This window comes from Somniosus microcephalus, chromosome 2 (assembly GCF_052327205.1).
Source record: "Somniosus microcephalus isolate GS21.2 chromosome 2, FLI_Smic_1.0, whole genome shotgun sequence".
NCBI classification, from domain to species: Eukaryota; Metazoa; Chordata; class Chondrichthyes; order Squaliformes; family Somniosidae; genus Somniosus; species Somniosus microcephalus.
In genome coordinates, this window is record NC_140988.1 from 156,741,204 (window position 1) to 156,763,487 (window position 22,284).

The 22,284-nt window shown below is 44.3% G+C and overlaps 1 protein-coding gene across 3 annotated transcripts in view; it reads left to right on the top strand.

The window, feature by feature from the left end:
- shroom3 (shroom family member 3) overlaps nt 1-22,284 on the top strand; it is a 646,471-nt gene that overhangs the window by 526,684 nt on the left and 97,503 nt on the right. Inside the window, exon 1 of one of the 3 annotated variants that reach the window (XM_085964414.1) lies at nt 12,408-12,549. The exons of the other annotated variants lie outside the window; for them this stretch is intronic. The gene's annotated coding sequence lies outside the window, so the exon portion shown is untranslated. Of the gene's footprint in view, nt 1-12,407; nt 12,550-22,284 lie in introns of those variants that run through there. 3 annotated transcript variants of the gene reach the window in all.

Sequence of the window (22,284 nt, forward strand, 5' to 3'; positions counted from 1 at the left end):
TTCGGGGTGGCAGGTGGTGACTAGTGGGGTACCGCAGGGATCAGTGCTTGGGCCCCAGCTATTCACAATATATATCAATGATTTGGATGAGGGAACCAAATGTAATATTTCCAAGTTTGCTGACGACATGAAACTAGGTGGGATTGTGAGTTGTGAGGAGGATGTAAAGAGGCTTCAAGGCGATTTAGACAAGTTGAGTGAATGGGCAAATACACAGCAGATGCAGTATAACGTGGATAAATGTGAAGTTATCCACTTCGGTAGGAAAAACAGAAAGGCAGAGTATTATTTAAATGGTGATAGATTGGTACCTTGCCAAAGCAACTGCTCTTTGTGTTAGCCAAGATAGTGAGTATCATATTGCTGTTCAGGCATGGGGGCATCACAGACGAGCGGATCTTGTGCAATATCCATAAATGTATATTTTCTAGTAGTCACTGAATAGTGATAAAGGAGTGAGAACTCTGATCAATTTTTATCTCCTCTGTCTCCTTGGATGCTGAAGCCAATTTCCCCCCAAGACTGCTGCCTTAAGTAAGATCAACTGATTCTACACCAACCAGCGATTGAACAGGGACTTTTCTGGTCTGTGTATCTTAATTCCTTACTGCTAATCTACTAATGACGTCACTGGGAAGAACACACGTTCCTCATTTACAGTTCACTTATGGCTAGGAACAGATGTTGAACTTACCCAGATTTACATGATCCTGATGGTACATTTTGTACAGGTAGTGTGGTATGACACAGTGACTCTTCTGAAGGTATTGACTCCTCCCTCAGGTACCTCAACCAAGGGGTCACAAAACAAGGTCATCGGTGTTCTGTATTTTTTACTGGAATGCTATTTCTGTTGCTGCATACTAATAAGAGCTCACTGTTTGCCTTTCAGTAACTGAAACTTTTTAATATCCGGACAGGGGGTCTCCAGGAAACCTCCGTACTAAACTAGGGCCACAAACAGCAAATGTAATACAACTACCACCAGCCCGGCTGCGATGAGCTAATTTGGTATAGATCAGAGATCTTCCTGGTCTGTAGGACTTAGTTGCACCCAGCCTTTACTAAGTGAGCCACAGCAGGAGGGCGGCCGAAGAGATAGTTGTGTGACAGCTCATTTAATCATTCATTCTGCAATTCATTGTAAACGGAAACGACAGAAAGCAATGATCAAAAATGGTGTTTGGCACTAAAGTGATTCCATTTGTGATGAGTACTGCTGCTACTCGTTGCCATTTAACAATGAATTGCCTGAATGCATTTTGCAGACTATTGAAAACAAAATAATCAGGAATGTTGTGGTTGTATCAGAATTTGCCTGTATTTATCTGGAATTAGCAGGAATCTGTTCAGACAGTGTGTGCAGAGTATAGAGCTGAACAATAACCGGCTTCTCAAAGATGGCTTTAAATATGGAGGGAGAAGACGAATGTTTTATATACTTCCTGTATATTCTATTGTACAATTCTACTGGGACTGAAATATACTAGAGTTGCCTCGAACCAGATGTGAGGGAATTGTTACTTTTTACCTCAAGTGCCCTGCACATGATCAGGAGTTCACAGAAGATAGATTATACGCCTTTTAGCGCATGATAAAGTCCACGTTTCCATTTTCCTTTATTTATGCAAAAGCATATGAAACATTCTAAAATTTTCTTTTGATTTGTCACAGATATGGTACCCACCTTTTTGTTTTAATTTCTCCCTGTACTACCCATCAATGCAGATTGGCAGCTTGCTTCCTAGCCTCTGCTGTTGGGAGATGTGCAAAAGCGATGTAGTGAGAACTCTCCATTCCTCCCTGAGATGAAAGTCCCAACATGTGGAAGAGTGCAGACATAAACCCAAATTCCTAGAAGCAGTCATTGTCCAGTTGGTTCACTGTGTTGCAGGTGGCAGGCTGCTACATTAGAGATTTTTATCAGGCCATCTCATTTTTGTTTAGTTTAATGTCAAACAATTGTCTTTATGGCAAAGGAAGGAATGCAGAGTAGGTCAAACAGAAAAACAAATTCATTTGGCAGAAACAAAGTGTGTGCATGTTTTGCAAAATGCCAAAAACTGCAGTTACTCAAATTTTGAAACAAAAACAGAAAGTTGGAAACACGCAGGCAGGTCAGGCAGCATCTATAGAGAGGCTCCAAACCTCATTACAGCCTTGGTCCATACACGGACAAGAGAGCTGAATTCCAGAGGTGAGATGAGAGTGACTGCCCTTGACATCAAGGCAGCATTTGACCGAGTGTGGCACCAAAGAGCCCAAGTAAAATTGATGTCAATGGGAATCAGGGGGCAAACTCTCCACTGACTGGAGTCATACCTAGCACAGAAGAAGATAGTTGTGGTGGTTGGAGGTCAATCGTCTCAGCCCCAAGACATCGCTGCAGGAGTTCCTCAGGGCAGTGTCCTAGGCCCAACCATCTTCAGCTGCTTCATCAAATACCTTCCCTCCATCACAGGGTCAGAAGTGGGGATGTTCACTGATGATTGCACAGTGTTCAGTTCCATTTGCAACTCCTTAGATAATGAAGCAGTCCCTGCCCACATGCAGCAAGATCTGGACGACATTCAGGCTTGGGCTGATAAGTGGCAAGTAACATTCGTGCCAGACAATGACTATCTCCAACAAGCAAGAGTCTAACCACCGTCCCTCGATATTCAACGGCATTACCATCGTCAAATCCCCCACCATCAACATCCTGGGGGGTCACCATTGCCAAGAAACTTAACTGGACCAGCCACAAGAGCAGGTCAGAGGCTGGGTATTCTGCGGCGAATGTCTCACCTCCTGACTCTCCAAAGTCTTTCCACCATCTACAAGGCACAAGTAAGGAGTGTGATGGAATACTCTCCACTTGCCTGGATGACTGCAGCTCCAACAACACTCAAGAAGCTCGACACCATCCAGGACAAAGCTTCATTTGGTACCCCATCCACCACCTTAAACATTCACTCCCTCCACCGCCGGCACACAGTGACTGCAGTGTGTACCATCTACAAGGTGCACTGCAGGAACTCGACAAGGCTTCTTCGACAGCACCTCCCAAACCCGCGACCTCAACCACCTGGAAGGCCAAGGGCAGCAGGCGTAAGGGAACACCCATCACCTGCAAATTTCCCGTCCAAGTTAAACCCCATCCTGACTTGGAAATATATCACCGTTCCTTCATCGTTGCTGGGTCAAAATCCTGGAACTCCCTCCCTAATAGCACTGTGGGCGTACCACGGACTGCAGCGGTTCAAGAAGGCGGCTCAACTTGACCTTCTCAAGAGCAATTAGGGATGGGCAATAAATGCTGGCCTTGCCAGTGACGCCCACATCCCAGGAACGAATAATAAAAACCCTCCTCTCCCTCTTCTTGGTCACCCACTTGCTGGGCAGGCTGCATTTCTTGGGTGCGTGAAATGAGGAAGGCACAAAGGTGCAGTTGTGGTGCGGGGAGGGCAGGAAAGCAAGAGGTGCATGCAAGAAGGAGGATAACATATGGGGATACCAGCATCTTGTATCCTTTCAGCCCCGCCGCTGGCCAAGGGCTCAGCCATGCCCCTGCCAAGAATGGCCTGCACCGTCTCCTCCAAGGGGTTGGGGTGAGGTGAGGTTTGGATGGGAGATGTGCCTCATGATTGATACAGATTGTTGGTAGGTGAGTGATGGGGGGGAATCGTGCATTGAGCAGTGTGTGAGGCTAGTGATTCAGTTGGTAGGAGACGGCTTTTGAAATGCATTCACTGACCTTGACCAGTAGTCTGAGGTTCTTTGGGCACTGGAGCCAGGTGGGGGGCGACACTGCTGGCAGTGATGGCCTTGGTGATGTAGTCCTATATCCCTCTTTCTGGAGGGCCTCCTGGCTCCTGTGGGTAGAAGACCTCTCTTGCAAATAAAGACTGTGGCTACAAGAGCAGGTCAGAGGCTGGGTATTCTGCATTAAGTGTCTCACCTCTTGGCTCCCCAAAGCCTTTCCACCACCACTGAGGATCTTCTGCAGTGATGTCCTGGGGCTGAGATGATTGACTTCCAATGACCACAACTATCTTCTGTTGTGCCAGGTATGACACCAGCCACACGAGTTTTCCCCTGGAGCCCTTTGACTTCAGTTTTACTAGGGCTCCTTGGTGCCACACTCAGTCAAATGCTGCCTTGATGTCAAGGGTAGTCACTCTCTCCTCACCTCTGGAATTCATCTCTTGTGCTCATGTTTCGACCAAGGCTGTAATGAGGTCTGGAGCTGAGTGGTCCTAGCGGAACCCAAACTGAGCATCGGTTATTTGTGAGTAAGTGCCAATTGATAGCACGGTTAATGACTCCTTCCATCACTTTGTTGATGATTGAGAGTAGGTGGATGGGGCAGCAATTGGCCGGGTTAGATTTGTCCTGCATTTTGTGGACAGGACTTACTTGGGTGATTGTCGGCTAGATTGTTCTGAATATTTTGGTGTGAAACTCCCACAATTATTGTGCAGTCTGTAATCATCTCCCAGAACACCAACCTCCCTCCCTGTATCTTACCTGAGAATTGATTTGGGCTGTTCATCCTTATATATCCAACAATCCCTGCTTCCTATCCCACTCTATCTTGATGTATTCCCACTTGACACCCAGAACTCACCTGAGCACTACAGAATCCTTCTCCATCACATTGCTTTGACTATCAGCCTCTTCATCTTCTCTTAATGCTAACTCATAAACTACTCTCCTTTCCTCCTGACCCCTGCCCAATATTCCCTCAACATGTCAACCTCTCAAAGTATTTCAACAATAAATTATTTCTCACATGCAGTAACTGTTGCCAAACGCAGCAGCCATTCTGCATCAACAACACCACACAAACCACAAGATCAGACCAGTTAATCTGGGGGGTTTTTTGGTGCTGTTGTTTGAGGCAGGAATGTTGACCAGGAAGCCAGGAGAACTTGCTGCTGTTCCACGAATAATGGAATGGGATCTTAAATGTCCATCTGAACCAACAGACGAGACTTCAGTTTAAATTCTCAAGTGAAAAATGGCACCTCTCACAATGCAACACTGCCTCGGCATTCCATTGGAGTGTAAGGCCAAATTATGCACTCGGCGGAGCTCAAACTCTCAAACCTTTTGAGGCCTAATGAAATGAGCGCTGTTTTACAAGCACTTAACCCTATATGGGATCCCTGCTTTCCTTCCCTACAATAACTTTTGTTTGACGCAGAGCAACTAATTACTTCCAACCAAATGAATTTAATTTTATAACCATAAAGTTCAAAGCCCTGCTATAAATGCAGATAAAATAAACAGACTGGAGGGGTGGACTATAGAGAACCAAACTACTGAATGCTGCCAAGTTTGTGGCTTGTATGAGCTCACTTGTTAATTTATTTTTGTGTAAACCACTTTCTCCAAAATTTTCCATATAAATGGAGAGTAAATACCATGGGCGGGGGGGGGGGCGGGGGGGCATGGAGGCTGCAGCTTATTTACCAGCAGAAAGGGCCCGAAACTCACGGAAAGGTGAAGGTAATGGAGTTTGGAAACTCCTCCTCAAGAATGCCATAAACTGAGTAATCCCACTTCCCCCCCCAAGATATATTATTTCTAAAATGAAGATTATTATCCTCCTGTATGCCTCAGAGACATGGACCATGTAACAGCAGGCACCTCAAAGCACTGGAGAGGTACCACCAATGCTGCCAAATCCATTGGCAGGATAGGCGCACCAACGTCAGTGCTCTTGCTCAGGCCAACATCCCCAGCATCGAAGCTTTGACCACGCTCGATCAACTCCGATTGACGGGTCACATCGTCCGCATGCCCAATACGAGACTCCCAAAACAAGCACTCTACTCGGAGCTCCGACACGGCAAGAGAGCCCCAGGTGGGCAGAGGAAACGTTTCAAGGACACACTCAAGCCTCCTTAAAAAAAAAAAAAAGTGCAACCTGGGAATCCCTGGCCTAAGACAAAGTGGAGGAGAAGCATCCGGGAAGGCGCCGAACACCTCAAGTCCCTTCGCCAGGAGCAAGTGGAAGCCAAGCGCAAACAGCGGAAGGAGCGCACGTCAACCCAAGCACCCCACCCACCCGCCCCTTCAACCACTGTCTGCCCCACCTGCGACAGAGACTGCAGGTCCCGCATTAGACTCATCAGTCACCTGAGAACTCATTTTTAATGTGGATGCAAGTCATTTTCGGTTCCGAGGGACTACCTAAGAAGAAGAATTGTGAGAATACAGAATGTACCCTAACACTTTCTGTTGTCATGTGAGCTGCCTCTTGCTCGTCTCGAGGAGTAACTGTTAAGCACCGTAATAATCCCCAAAACATGGATTAAATATTAAATTTACTGATCTGTCCAAAATACTATTGAGTGACAGCAATGGTAGTAGTAATAATATATCAATATTAAAATAAAATAGGGTCCACTGTTGCAGGTCATATAGAAACAAAAGTTCTGACTACATGGGACTGACGCTATGTAGCTATTACTATCATGAAGTGCCTAAATACAGCACATTTAAGGACATCAAAAAATATGCTCATCAAGCCTGTTCCTTCCACAGATTGGGCTGGATTTTCATTCAGCAGTCGGGAAGGAGGCGGGACTACAACTTTCGGGGAAACATAGAAACATAGAAGATAGGAGCAGGAGTAGGCCATTCGGCCCCTCGAGCCTGCTCCGCCATTCAATGAGATCATGGCTGATCATCCAAATTCAGTACCCCATTCCTGCATTCTCTCCATATCACTTGATCCCTTTAGCCTTAAGGAATATATCCAACTCCTTCTTGAATATATTTAATGAATTGGCCTCCACTGCCTTCTGTGGTAGAGAATTCCACAGGTTCACCACTCTCTGGGTGAAGAAATTCCTCCTCATCTCAGTCCTAAATGGCTTACCCCTTATCCTTAGACTATGACCCCTAGTTCTGGACTCCCCGGCCATCGGGAACATCCTTCCTGCATCTAGTCTGTCCAGGCCTGACAGAATTTTATAGGTTTCGATGAGATCCCCTCTCAATCTTCTAAACTCCAGTGAGTATAAGCCCAATCGACCCAATCTCTCCTCGTACGTCATTCCTGCCATCCCAAGTATTAGCCTGGTGAATCTTCGCTACACTCCTTCCATGGCAAGAACATCCTTCCTCAGATAAGGCGACCAAAACTGCACACAATACTCAAGGTGCGGTCTCACCAAGGCCCTGTACAACTGCAGCAAGACATCCTTGTTCCTGTACTCAAACCCTCTTGCTATGAAGGCCAACATACCATTTGCCTTCTTAACCGCCTGCTGCACCTGCATGCTTACCTTCAGCGACTGGTGCACAAGAACACCCAGGTCTCTTTGCACTTCCCCTTCTCCCAATCTATTGCCATTCAAATAATAATCTGCCTTCCTGTTTTTGCCACCAAAGTGGATAACCTCACATTTATCCACATTATAGTGCATTTGCCATGTTTCTGCCCAATCGCCCAACCTGTCCAAATCGTACTGGAGTTTCACGACATCCTCCTCACAGCATACCCTCCCACCCAGCTTTGTGTCATCTGCAAATTTGGAGATACTACATCCAATTCCCTCGTCCAGATCATTAATATATATTGTGAACAGCTGGGGTCCTAGGACCGATCCTTGCGGTACCCCACTAGTCACTGCCTGCCACTCAGAAAATGACCCGTGTATTCCAACTCTTTGCTTTCTATCTGCCAACCAGTTCTCTATCCAAGTCAATACCTTGCCCCCAATCCCATGTGCCTTAATTTTACAAGCTAATCTCTTATGCGGGACCTTATCGAAAGCCTTCTGAAAGTCCAAATACACCACATCCACTGGTTCTCTCTTATCTATTTTACCAGTTACATCCTCAAAATTCCAGTAGATTAGTCAAGCATGATTTACCTTTTGTAAATCCATGTTGACTTTGTCCGATCCTGTCCCTGCTTTCCAAGTGCTCTGCGATTATATCTTTTACAATGGACTCTAGCATTTTCCCCACTACCGATGTCAGGCTTACTGGTCTATAATTCCCCGCTTTTTCTCTACCACCTTTTTTGAATAGTGGGGTAACATTAGCTACCCTCCAATCCATGGGTACTGTTCCAGAGTCTATTGAGTTCTAGAAGATGACCAGCAATGCATCTACTATTTCTAGGGCCACTTCCTTAAGTACCCTAGGATGTAGATTATCAGGCCCTGGGGATTTATTGGCCTTCAATCCCATCAACTTCCCCAACACCATTTCCCTACAAATACTGATTTCTTTCAGTTCCTCCCCCTCATTAGTCCCTATGTTCCCCGGCATCTCTGGGAGGTTATTTGTGTCCTCCTTTGTGAAGACAGAACCAAAATATGAAGGCGGGTTTTAGTCCCGCCTCCATCGACGTCCGGCCAATCGACGCGATTTTCCCTTGCTTGACCTTGTTGGGCCTGCCCAGTGTTGGGACCCCTGAATTTGGGATTTTTGCCCCCCCGCATGCCTAAAAGCCCGCCTCACGGCACACTGAAAATCTGGCCCATTGTGTACAGTTTACCCTATCATGAGAGCAAGTGGTTTGTTACAAAATAACATCCTGTGACAATCCTTTAGTCTCATCCGTAACTTCGTGATTTTCTGCCCAATGTGTACAATTTTACACCAAGCTCCCAAAATGAATAAAAATCCCCATTTCTGCCTTCTGTTGACTTTTTTATTAGTTCCTGGGATGTGGGCGTCGCTGGCAAGGTCCGCATTTATTGTCCATCCCTAATTACCCTTGAGAAGGCGGTGCTGAGTTGCCTTGAACCGCTACAGTCTGTGCATTGAAGGTACTCCCATCGACAGCCGGGATGTTGTCCGGACCCACAGACTTTGCTGTATCCAGGGCGCTAAGCTGTCTCTCGATATCATGTGAAGACTAGCCTCTGTGATGGTGGGGACCTCAGGAGGAGGCTGAGATGGATCATCCACTTGGCACTTCTGGCTGAAGATGGTTGCAAACATTTCAGCCTTGTCTTTTTCATTCGTGCCGGGCTCCGCCATCATCGAGGATGAAGATATTCATGAAGCCTCCTCCTTCTGTTAGTTGTTTACTGGTCCACCACCATTCACGACTGGATGTGGCAGGACTACAGAGCTTTGATCTGATCCGTTGGTTGTGCCACTGACATCCCTCTTGTTCTGCACACTGTCTTTACACATGAAGAGGTCACTCTTTTCCAATCTTGTAATCAACATGCTCACACCCGGCCAAGTAAATGGTAGCGCATCATGTTTGAATGTTCCCACCGACCACTGCTTCCACTACCTCTGTCTGACTGACAGTCATTCATTCCTCTGGGACCGAAGCTTTGATTATAGCTGGATATTTGTAATTTTAAAAGATAAAAGAATATTTATTATTTAATGCAGTTACATTGTGATTTTTATCAGAAAGAAAAAGGGGGAGTCTGACATCAAGAGTGAAGGTTGAGTAACTAAGAAAAAATCAATTAATTGGAACAAACGAATCATTCAATTTAACGGAGATTTTCTCCTTTTAAGTTGGTCCTATTTCAACAGCTGTCATTGTTAAAGAGAATGCAGTGCAAAAGGCAAATGACACTAAAGGATGCTTTTAGTCACGAACCACATTAAAACAGCTGCTACTTCAATACACAAATTTTGAAAATAGTAACTGTGTAATAATATATGGGATGTATTCTTTAAAATCAGCATCCTACTGACAAAAGTGTAATTACAGCATGATAAGTTTACACAGTGATTTTCGATTATAATTGTGGCTCAGTGGCTCACACACTCGCCTCTGAGTCAGAAGGTTGTGGGTTCAAGTCCCACTCGACTTGAGCACATAAATCTAGACTGACACTCCGGTGCAGTGCGGAGGGAGAGCTGCACTGTCGGAGGTGCCGTCTTTCGGATGATGAGTTAAAGCGAGGCCCCGTCTGCACTCTCAGGTGGACGTAAAAGATCCCATGGCACTATTTTGAAGAAGAGCAGGGGAGTTATCCCCGGTGTCCTGGCCAAGATTTATCCCTCAATCAATGTAATAAAAACAGATCATCTGGTCATTATCACATTGCTGTTTGTGGGACCTTGCTGTGCGCAAATTGGCTGCCGCTTTCCCCACATTACAACAGTGACTACACTTCAAAAAGTACTTCATTGGCTGTGAAGCACTTTGAGATGTCCGGTGGTTGTGAAAGGCGCTATATAAATGCAAGTCTTTTTTCTTTTTGTGGATATTGTGAAAGTTGACAAGCGCACACAGATGTAAGGATTTTAATATATTACTAGTTAGCCTCATAACTAAGCACATTCTGAGTCGAGACAAAATGTCATCTTTATGTGAAGTAGTTTAGAGGCCAGGGAATAAACCGCATGCTCTGGAATTTCCTCTTGAAACCCCTCTATTTCTCCACCTCACTCTCGTCCTTTAAGACCCACCTTTTCAACCAAGGTTTGATCTTCCTCCTAATCTCTGCTTCTTTGGCTTGACGTTTGTTTTTCCTTACACCTCTGTGAAATGCCTTGGGACATTTTTCTTTGTCAAGGGCACTAATTAAGTGAAAATTGCTGCTGTTGTCATTGTTGTCTTGCTTTTAAATGGCACGGGAGTCTTGCATTTTGTGTGGGGGGAGGCTCACAATATTGTGCAACTAGACGCAGTCCAATCACTCGTTGCGCTATGTGTATCTGGCCCCCAGTTCCAAAAGGTGACACATCCCTGCTGCAAGGCATTTGGGAGTGTTCAGTTCTGACACTGGGTTTCTGTGATTGACTTGTTGTATTAGAATAGGTTTTAGATCTAGTTCAACATAAAACTGATTCCCATTGTAGGCTGGGGTTTAAGTGAGCACAGATTGACCCCACATACCTTCTTTAACACTTGTGGAATCTCAGTTATTTGAAATATCACTGCTTTAAGTGATTGGTTTCTTGAGGGCTGATTAAAACAATAACTAAGCTTTCACTAAATATAGGTGCACTGTGAAGAGTTTAAGGTTGCTAATCATCAGTTGCTACAGAAGCTCTGTTACTAATTATTCATCCTTTTGAGTGTTTTGGTGAAACTTTATTTAAAACTCAGTGTCAATCTTGGTTGCATTAAAAATAAATGAGAATGTGACTTCCTGCAATATCAGTACATACTTTGATGTTCCTCAAAAGTCATCAGCTCGACCAGCTGAGCTCCTGAAGGTTTACTAAGATGTACGTTTATAATTCACGTTGCTGTAAAATCCTGTCACTTTGAAATAGTTTGAAAATTGAAGCACTTTTTCTTTTGGCATTTAGACCGATGTAACAAGAATGAAATAGATAATTAATAATTCAATATTTAAGAAATAAACTGAAGGTTACAAAATAATTGCTTTCACCTTCGGAACAGATTGTAACAAACTTGCTCTTATTTTCCCTTTTTGTCCCTGTGGTCAAGTTTGGGGGGAGGTGCACTTGGCCAGGGAAGGCGTAAGGTCCAGCAGCAATATCGATTTATATATTTATATAGTGCTTTTCACATAGAAGAATGACTTTCGACACTTGGAGAGAGGTGGACACCAAGCAGGAAGTGAAGGAATTTAGGTAGGGGCAGGTGTTCAGGGGGCATTTGAAGACGGGGAGAGAGAGAGTTAGCATGGTGAGATGTTTTGAGAAGAAAATTCCAGATGGCAGGGGTGCAGTGATTCAAAGCTCAACCTCCAGTGGTGGATCAAAGAGAGAGGGGAACCAGCAGTAATTCAGAGTAAAGGAATGGGAAGGGGTGCAGGCAGTGACATGTGACTGGAGAAGATTCTGCGAATGGGGTGAATCAAAGCGGCGGAGGGATTCGAAAACAAGGTCATTCTCTAGTTGTCCACCCTGAGCTGTGTAAAAGCAGCTGGCAGAAGACTCTTATTGACCTTTCTCCCCACCACCACTGAGCAGTGGCCACCATTGCCTTGTTAGTGGCTTGCAGGAGAAGAGAACTCTGTGAAGTGGGTGGGGGAGGGGATTTGGGGGAAATGTGCATGTCTGTATTACGCAATACTATACATTGGTGCTCCCAAGATTCTGTACCACTATATTTCCACCAGATTGCTCTTTTATTGCCGACTCTGCTGGAAAAAGTCTCTCGCTTTACATGGTGAGGAAGTGTTGTAGTTCCTGGCTCTGTTTTCTGTGGTGTACTCATTTTACTTAATTTCTTCACTCACTGAATGCATGATCACAGCCTCCTGTTTGACCAGTTGCTGCTTGTCAAACAATGGCAGTTCAACAATGCACTTTGATACCTGACCTTTGAACTTGAATCTTTTTCTCTTGCTATTTTCTGTTTCTAATATATTCAACCTTAACAATGCTGTGGAATGCTGCTTCTCTGCAAATCTCTGCGTCCTATTTGTTTTGACAGGGACGCATGCCCAGACAAGGGCAAGGCTAAGCTCACAGCTTCTCTCTCCCTCTCCCAGTCCCGTTTTTAGTGCTTCTGATCCACGTCGGAGCAGAGCAGCATGCCAGGGAAGAGCTAGACTGCGACTAAAAGAAAAACAGGTGAAGGAGGAGGTTGTGGGTTGGCGCAAAGGAATAAGAAAACTGGCTTTAGCTGAAGGAAAGCAGGCTGTAAGTTTGACGATGTGTATCCTTTTGTTTATTTGTCTCTATTGTCTACTTGACTCTCCTAAAACTTAACAGTTTTTGGAAACACTGTATGACGCAGATTGATCAGAAAGTTGAGTTACTTGATTGAAAATGCAGCACTCAGTTACAGAATGCAAGTTTAAAAGAGACGATTTTGTACTGTAGACCTTAAATAACTGGTTTTTAAAAAACGGTGCAATATCTGAAGTACAGAATCCAACTCAAATTTTTATAATGTATTCCAGCCTTCACGGGTGGGTGAAGTAAATGTGTGGGAAATAGTCACTTTTTTCTATATGTAGGGATACCCAAGACAATTCTGTCCAAAAATATAACCGAAACTGAAAAATAAATCACAAGTAACGTATCTAAATTTAATTTTTGTTAATTCTGTAATTTGTTTTAGGATGCACCCCTTCTCACTCCGCAATCAGTTCTTAGATAGTATTCTATCAAAGATTTCTGATGCCTACTGTAATATGCTTTGCATGCTTTGTTAAATCACAGTTATAGTTTCTTACAACTAAACTAGAATATAACAGGCTAGTGACTCGGTGCGTTAGTGCACCACAGAGTCAGATTTGGATTCCTTCTTTGTGACTTCCCTCGTTGGTCTAATCGGGTGGAGGAGAGAAACCTTCCACTGAAGGAAAGACTGAAAATTAGTGACCGAGTCTACCAGCGCAACTCTCTCGAACACCTCCACAAGACTGATTTGGGGCAGTGTTAATGGGGGCCTGACTAAAAGTCATTTCTCTCCTCTTCCCTCCCCCAACCCATTTCTGGAATAGTGTATGGAATAGAGAAGGAGGAGGGAGCAGACTATTGTGATCAAGGGAAGCAATAAAAAATAAGAATATTAGTGTGCAGAATTGTGCCACAACCTAATTCCATCTCTTCATACTCAAGAGGGTATAGTCTCCTCCATTCACCTAATGTTAGCTTGAGTATAAAACAGGGAAACTTTTAAACTCACTGACATTTTCACTAGCAGTGAATTCTAGGAGAGAGGATTCAAAAAAAATTGAAGACTTCCTTCTTTCCTCTCTACCCTCCCTGACTAAGCTATTGTCACTGCAATGATCGGAAATTCATATAGTCTACTCCATTAAATTATACTTAGAATGTTTCTATTTTTCTTAAAACTCAAAGTACAAGCCATTTTGGCTCTTCAAAGCATGGAGGGCCCTGAAAATCTGTGGTTATTGCGATGACTCCCACCGAGTCTGCCAGAATGGCTGCAAATTCGGCTGAGGCCCGGCCTTGAGTTGGGATTCTGCAGTAGCCTAATAGGAGCAAAGCTTCCATCCATCCCTACAAGGCCATCAATATTCAGAGTATGGGCTGGGGACTCGAGCCTGGTTTAGCATCGACACAGGTATGCCTTGTCTCCCTGACTCTGGTGGAAGTGAAACCCACCTGGGGTTGAGGCCTGGATTCCCAAAGGGGAGGACGCTTTTTTTTTAAATATCAAAAAAGCCATTTTATAAACTGGGTGAGGGGGACCTGATGTATTTGTTTTTGGCGAGCATCACCCCTTCACCCAGCTGGCCACTTCCACCAGTGTATGTGGCATCACCCGCTGGGGCCCCCCAGTGCCATGAAATGCAGGGGTGGGCACTTCCAGTATTTATGCTGGGGAAAGTGCCCCCGCCCCACCTCATTCCCCGGCAGATTTTCAGGGCTGAACTCTCTAAACGTGGCCTGGCATCTGTAAAACTCTTAGTCTTTCCTGAAGAAAACAGAGAAAAATATCTGCTATTTATAGAATCTTTGTGTTGGTTTGGACAAACTATTTCCAGATAAAGTTATGCTACAGTTAGGCTAACACTGTTGTGCTTTTCTTTTTCTTGCTAATTCCAGTCTGTAGGATGATCTATGAGGAGGTCTCAGATGAAATGGGTTGAGTTTAATACAGTTTTTTTTAACACTGTTGAAAAGATTTAAATACTGTAATAAATAAAAGTAAGCTTAAAAAAAAAAGAATGTTGTTGGAGCCAGGGCTTGGTTCCAAAATGAGAGCTACTAAGACAGATGCAATAGGACTATTAAATGGTTAAGAATTACAAGTGTTGATTTCACAGTCTTTTCATTCCTGCATTCCATTTCAATTCCACACTAACCAATATCTTTATTTTTGCCACTTTAGCCCTTTAGCCAAGAATCAAAGTGCACTTTTTTACCATGCTGGAGGTCGTGGCATGCGAACTATGAAAGCTATGCTACAGACCTGTCTAGCTTCATGAACCCGTTATCATACCATCAATCTACATCGATTGATAAATGTCCTTAGTAGTTCTTTGTTTTGGCAAAATCTGAAGGGCACTTCTTTGCTCTGACATTTTTGCCTGTACAAATAAAGTTGCTATTGCCTCTGCCAATACCTGTATATTCATTGCAACCTGCTGCAGCGTAATATGCAGGGATTGCTTAAGAGTCATTAGTGATCCATTCTCAATTCAACATGCTCACAATTATACGGTTGGTGCATATATTATTACATACCTGCCAGATTTGACTTTTCTAAATTAAATATAGTTCAAGATATTGGAGCAGGCTGCTTAGAAAATTCCACTTTTTGGAACATCGGAACAGGAGTAGGCCATTCAGCCCCTCGAGCCTGTTCTGCATCCAGTTAGGTCATGGCTGATCTATACCTCAACTCCATTTACCTGCCTTTTCTCCATAATCCCTTCATACCCGTACCTAAAAAAGATCTACCAATCTCAGTCTGGAAAATTTCAGTTGACCCAGCATGCACAGCCTTTTGGGGGAGAGAGTGCCAGATTTCCACTACCCTTTCTGTGAATAAGTGTTTCTTGAATTCACTCCTAAATGGCCGAGCTCAAATTTAAGATTGTGCCCCCTTGTTCTGGATTCCCCCAACAGAGGAAATAGTTTCTCTGCATCTACCCCATTGAATCCCTTAACCATTTTAAAGAATTGAAGGAAATACAAACCAAGTTTAAACTCATTCTGGTGAATCTGCACTGTACCCTCTTCAAGTCCAATATATTTTTCCTAAGGTTCGGTGCCCAAAAGTGAATGCGGTACTCCAGATGGGGTCTGACCAAATCTCTGTACAACTGAAGCATAACCTACTTTTTGTATTTCAACCCCTTTGAAATAAAGGCCATTCCATTAGCCTTTTTGATTACTTTTTGTACCTGTGCACTAGCTTTTAATGATCTGTACACATGCACATCCAAATCCCTTTGCTCCTCCACAGCTCCTAGGGGGAAAAATTGGGTATCGGCCATTTTGGGGCACTAATATCGGCCGGACGCAAAGTTTAGTGCCCGGTGCTAATTATCGCCTCCGACTACAAAATTCGCCTCTATCGCCCATGGAGGTGATTTGAACGCTAAATCAGGTGCTACACACCTCTCTTAAGATGCACACATCGGGGAGTGAGGCGCTACCTCAGAACGCTACCGAAACTCGGGCGATGTCAGCTACCATGGAAGCCAGACACACTGGCGCCATCCAGTTCTTAAGGGGGAGGGGCCATCTTGCTGGCCAGCTACATCCTGCTCATTGCAGCCTTGAATCTCGGCCTGGAGAGACCTTAAAGCACGCACCTTTAAATAGCGCTCGCCCAGCCCCTTCCCGACTTGAAAACATTCCCCTCTACCTGTCGTTCTAGCGGCAGGCGCTAAGGCAGGGGGCACGACTCAATATCCAGTCCGGGGTGTTGCACGCTCGACTGACATCACTATCTGCAGGCGCAGGAGATCGTAGCGTGTGTTTGGCGCCGCCGCAAAACGACTGGTCAATTTTGCGAGCAGCGCTAAAATCACCGTGCTCGGGCACTAAGTTTCTAGCACCCTGTTAGCGCCCCACCCCCCCAGGAGGCGCTGGCCAACCGAATTTCCCCCCCCTAGTCTTTCACTGTTAAAGTATTCCAATTTGTCTTTGTCGGATCCAAAGTGGATGACTCGTACTTCCCCACATTGAACTCCATCTGCCATAGTTATGCCCATTCACATAGGCTGTCTGTGTCTCTTTGCAATTTCCTGCTCCCATCCACACAACTTACTGTGTCTCCTAACTTAGTGTTAACTGTAAACTTGAATATACAACTCTCTATTCCTTCATCTAAGTCATTAATATATATGGTGAAAAGCTGAGGCCCCAGTACAGATCTTTGGGGAATACCACTTGTCACATCCTGCCAATCAGAGAACAAATCCTTTATTCCTACTCTCTGTCCCTGCCTCACAACTAATTACCGACCCAGGTCACATGGTTACCTCCTTTCTGTGCACTTTTATTTTTGGCTAATTTGCTAATAATCTCTTGCATGGAACCTTCTGAAAGTCCATACAGACAACATCCATTGACACTCCCCTATCTGCCATGCTAGTGACCACCTCAAATAATTCATCAAGATTAGTCAGACATGGCCTACCCTTCACAAATCCATGCTGATTCACTTTGATCAGCTCATGCTTATCTAAGTGCTCTGTCGCTCTGTTTCTGATGATATCTTGTTATGCGGTGTACTGCACTAGTAAAGGAATATGGTCAATAGTGCAGGGCATCACCCAAGTGAGGTGCTGTCATGCTTTGGTTTTAAAAGCCTATAAATTTTAAAGGAAAAGAAAGACTAAGGGAGTGTGGAGTGTCCCCATTGGGGGTCCTGAGAAAGAACAAGTTGGAATAGGTGAGGATGCAATTAATCTTGATTTCAATACAGTGATGTTGTGGGAAGTAAAGCATGTAGAATGATACATTTACAGTTTGCGAGGAACAAGAGAGAAAGTTCCAAGATAAGATGACCATGGCAGCATTGATGAAACAGAGAAAGAAAGTTTGATGTCCTTGTCTCACTGTGCACTGTTGTGCATTTCTGAGGTTAGAAACTGCTAGATGGAATTGTCGACTCACAGGAATATCAAGTGTAAATACCAGTATTGGCCTTACTTTAGTAATTTGTTTATAATTTTAAGCAAACACCACCCAGCTTCTCAGTATTCATTTATCAACAAGTCCATTATTTTGAGTCCATCGTTAGCGTGGAGTGACAATAGCTTCTGATGTCATCATGTCCACCAACTTTGTATCTTTCAAAGGGTGGCTCTGCTGCACAGAATGGGAGGAAAAAGAGGGGTAGAGCTATAGTAATAGGGGATTCTATTGTAAGAGGAATAGATAGGCGTTTCTGCGGCCGCAAACGAGACTCCAGGATGGTGTGTTTCCTCCCTGGTGCAAGGGTCAAGGATGTCTCCGAGCGGCTGCAGAACATCTTGGAAGGGGAGGGTGAACAGCCAGTTGTCGTGGTGCATATAGGCACCAACGATATAGGTAAAAAGCGTGATGAGGTCCTAAAAGCGGAATATAGGGAGTTAGGAGATAAATTAAAAAACAGGACCTCAAAGGTAGTAATCTCAGGATTGCTACCAGTGCCCTATGCTAGTCAGAGTAGAAATAGAAGGATACTTCAGATGAACACGTGGCTAGAGGAATGGTGCCAGGGGGAGGGATTCAAGTTCCTGGGACATTGGAACCGGTTCTGGGGGAGGTGGGACCAGTTCAAACCGGACGGTCTGCATCTGGGCAGGGCTGGAACCGATGTCCTAGGGGGAGTGTATGCTAGTGCTGTGGGGGAGGGTTTAAACTAAAATGGCAGGGGGTTGGGAACCTGATCAGGGAGACAGAGGAAAGGGAAACAAGGATAAAAGCAAAAGATAGGAAGGAGAAAAACAGAAGTGGCAGTCAGAGAAATCAACGGTTTAAATCAAACGTGGCCACAGTAAATAATAATTCTAATAGGTCTAAGAGCGTTAAAAAAACAAGCCTGAAGGCTTTGTGTCTTAATGTGAGGAGCATTTGTAATAAGGTGGATGAATTGGCTGCGCAAATAGAGGTAAACGAATATGATTTGGTTGGGATTACAGAAACGTGGCTCAAGGATGGCCAAGACTGGGAACTCAACATCCAGGGGTATTCGATATTCAGGAAAGATAGGCAAAAAGGAAAGGGAGGTGGGGTAGCATTACTGGTTAAAGAAGGGATTAACACAATTGTAAGGAAGGATATTAGCTCTGATGATGTGGAATCTGTATGGGTAGAATTGAGAAATATTAAGGGGAAAAAAACATTAGTGGGGGTGGTATATAGACCTCCAAACAGTAAGGCGGAGGTTGGGGATGGCATTAAAAGGGAAATTAAAGAAGCGTGCAATAAGGGCACAGCAGTCATCATGGGTGACTTTAATCTACATATAGATTGGGCCAACCAAATTAGTAACAATACTGTGGAGGAGGAATTCCTGGAGTGTTTATGGGATGGTTTCCTGGACCAATATGTCGAGGAACCAACCAGAGCTCAGGCCATCTTAGACTGGGTATTATGTAATGAGAAAGGATTAATTAGCAATCTTGTACGAGGCCCCTTGGGCCGGAGCGATCATAATATGATCGAATTCTTCATTAAGATGGAGAATGAAGTAGTTGACTCAAGAGACTAGGGTCCTCAATTTAAATAAAGGAAACTACGATGGTCTGAGGAGCGAGTTGGGTAGGATTGATTGGGGAATGTCACTCAAAGAGTTGATGGTGGATAGGCAATGGCAAACATTCAAAGACCAAATGGATGAGCTACAGAATTTGTTCATCCCAGTTTGGCATAAAAATAAAACAAAAAAGGTGACTCAACCATATCTAACAAGGGAAATTAGGGCTAGCATAAGATCCAAGGAGAGGACCTATAAATTGGCCAGAAAAAGCAATAATCCTGAGGATTGGGAGCAGTTTAGGATTCAACAAAGGAGGACAAAGGGATTAATTAAGAAAGGGAAAATAGAATATGAGAGTAAGCTTTCAGGGAACATAAAAACTGACTGTAAAAGCTTTTATAGATATGTGAAGAGAAAAAGATTGGTGAAGTCAAGCGTAGGTCCCTTGCAGTCAGAATCAGGGGAATTTATAATGGGGAACAAAGAAATGGCAGACCAACTAAATACATATTTTGGTTCTGTCTTCACAAAGGAGGACACAAATAACCTCCCAGAGATGCTGGGGAACATAGGGTCTGATGAAAGGGTGGAACTGAAAGAAATCAGTATTTGTAGGGAAATGGTGTTAGGAAAATTGATGGGACTGAAGGCCGATAAATCCCATGGGCCTGATAATCTACATCCCAGGGTACTTAAGGAAGTGGCCCTAGAAATAGTAGATGCATTGCTGGTCATCTTCCAGAACTCGATAGACTCTGGAACAGTACCCATGGATTAGAGGGTAGCTAATGTTACCCCACTATTCAAAAAAGGTGGTAGAGAAAAAGCGGGTAATTATAGACCGGTAAGCCTGACATCGGTAGTGGGGAAAATGCTAGAGCCCATTATAAAAGATGTAATAGCAGAGCACTTGGAAAGCAGTGACAGGATCGGACAAAGTCAACATGGATTTACAAAAGGTAAATCATGCTTGACTAATGGATGTAACTGGTAAAATAGATAAGGGAGAACCAGTGGATGTGGTGTATTTGGACTTTCAGAAGGCTTTCGATAAGGTCCCGCATAAGAGATTAGCATGCAAAATTAATGCACATGGGATTGGGGGCAAGGTATTGACTTGGATAGAGAACTGGTTGGCAGATAGAAAGCAAAGAGTTGGAATACACGGGTCATTTTCCGAGTGGCAGGCAGTGACTAGTGGCGTACCGCAAAGATCGGTCCTAGGACCCCAGCTGTTCACAATATATATTAATGATCTGGACGAGGGAATTGGATGTAATATCTCCAAATTTGCAGACGACACAAAGCTGGGTGGGAGGGTATGCTGTGAAGATGATGTTGTGAAACTCCAGTACGATTTGGACAGGTTGGGTGATTGGGCAGAAGCATGGTAAATGCACTATAATGTGGATAAATGTGAGGTTATCCACTTTGGTGGCAAAAACAGGAAGGCAGATTATTATTTGAATGACAATAGATTGGGAGAAGGGGAAGTGCAAAGAGACCTGGGTGTTCTTGTGCACCAGTCGCTGAAGGTAAGCATGCAGGTGCAGCAGGCGGTTAAGAAGGCAAATGGTATGTTGGCCTTCGTAGCAAGAGGGTTCGAGTACAGGAACAAGGATGTCTTGCTACAGTTGTACAGGGCCTTGGTGAGACCGCACCTTGAATATTGTGTGCAGTTTTGGTCGCCTTACCTGAGGAAGGACGTTCTTGCCATGGAAGGAGTGCAGCGAAGATTCACCAGGCTGATACCTGGGATGGCAGGAATGACGTATGAGGAGAGATTGTGTCGATTGGGCTTATACTCACTGGAGTTTAGAAGAATGAGAGGGGATCTCATCAAAACCTATAAAATTCTGTCAGGCCTGGACAGACTAGATGCAGGAAGGATGTTTCTGATGGCCGGGGAGTCCAGAACCAGGGGTCATAGTCTAAGGATAAGGGGTAAGCCATTTAGGACTGAAATGAGGAGGAATTTCTTCACCCAGAGAGTGGTGAACCTGTGGAATTCTCTGACACAGAGGGCGGTGGAGGCCAGTTCATTAAATATATTCAAGAAAGAGTTGGATATATTTCTTAAGGCTAAAGGGATCAAGGGATATGGGGAGAAGGCAGGGACAGGGTACTGAATTTGGATGATCAGCTATGATCTCATTGAATGGCGGAGCAGGCTCGAATGGCCTACTCCTGCTCCTATCTTCTATGTTTCTATGTTTCCAGTTTGTGTTATGGAGAAATTATAGTTCAAGTTTCTGTTCATTAAGATGAGTGTCAGCCTTGATTCAGTTGGTATCGCTCTCCGATTTAGCTGGTAACACTCTCTGATTCAGGACAGCCAGTGTTGGAGCAGTGAATGACTGTCCACAACTTCAGGATTTCCGCTGTTAGTTCGCCGTTATTACCCACTCCAAATTCCGGGCTGTTGTTTTCTCATTGAGATATACTTTAGAGGGTACATCACAGATTGATCATATCTATATTGGTAGTCTTGCATACAATTCCCAGTTTCCAGCTGATGGGGATTGAATGCAAATGATTGGTATGTCAATCAATCAATATCTTGAGGAAGATATTCTGGCTGAGAATTGACTTAATGACGACACCCAAGTTAAATACAGTCTACACATAGTGTGCTTTAGAAAATTAAAAAAAACATATGGAGGACTATGCAGATTACCCAAGTTGTTGCTGGTGGGGGGACTCCTCAGTGGTGGTGCCATTGAAGGTCAAGGGGGAAATGGTGTTGGGCTTATTCTTGTTGGAGAGGATCATTGCCTGGTACTTACGTGGTGCGAATGTTACCTGCCACTTGGTGCCATACTGGTGGAAAGCTACCTTGATGTTGAGGGCAGTTACTCTCCCCTCTCCTCTTACAGTCAATCCTTGCGTCCATGTCTGAATGTAAACTGGGATGAGGTCTGGAGCTGAATGCTCTTTTTGGGTACCGCGAGAACCAATGGTGAGCAGGTGATTTGTGAGTTGGTGTCGCTTTCTGGCAACATTGATGACCTCTTCCAATATTGTGCTGATGATAGGGCGGTAATTGGCTGTGCTAGATTTTTTCTGCTTTCTGTGGCTGGGACATATATGGGCTTTTTCCACATTGTTGGCTGGATGCCAGTGTCACAGCTGCATTGACCAGCTTGTGATCAGTGCCTATCCTGATACAGCAGCCACACAAGAACTTGGTCTTCTGCAACTCTTGCTCGGCACAAATGTACTCTTTTTTTTTTTAAAGTTGCCAATCGGTACTCCCA